This window comes from Aphanomyces invadans (assembly GCF_000520115.1).
Source record: "Aphanomyces invadans strain NJM9701 unplaced genomic scaffold supercont1.15, whole genome shotgun sequence".
In the NCBI taxonomy this organism is placed as follows: Eukaryota; Oomycota; class Saprolegniomycetes; order Saprolegniales; family Verrucalvaceae; genus Aphanomyces; species Aphanomyces invadans.
The window spans coordinates 103,711-104,300 of NW_008580160.1; positions in this window are offsets into that span (position 1 = coordinate 103,711).

A 590-nucleotide genomic window follows, 5' to 3' on the forward strand; every position below is an offset into this window, starting at 1 on the left:
GACAACCACCACGGCCGACAGAACGGACAGGCACCATGGTCAACACCACGGCCAACACCGCGGACAACAACCACGGCACCACGGCCGACAGCTCGGACAGCCACCACGGCCAACACCACGGCCGTCAGCGCGAACAGCCACCACGGTCAACACCTCGGACAACCACCACGGACAACCACGGACAGCCACGATGCCAACACAGTTCGCAAAAATTTGTACACATCGAATTTGACAGTATTGCGTGAAAGTTGCGCCAGGTGCCAACTATAGGTAAATATTAGATCCACAAATCAAATATCCCTTAAGGCCACGACATGAACCTTGCGCAAGTGAAAGCTAATGGAAGCCACATCGTCCTAGCGCTGCCTAATGCAGAATTTCTAGAAAGCGAACATTCTCGAAGTCTAGTTTAATCTCGGCTTAATCAATCACTTTCCAATTTACACTCAATTGGTTATGAGCTCAAGTAACCTCAGCCGCCTTCGCGTCTGCCCTCACTCGTGCCGCCTTCCCCGCAGCCCGGGTCCCGCCGCCGAAGCCCAGCCAAAACCGCGTCAAAAACCTCCAAACCCAAAACCCGCACTTAGACG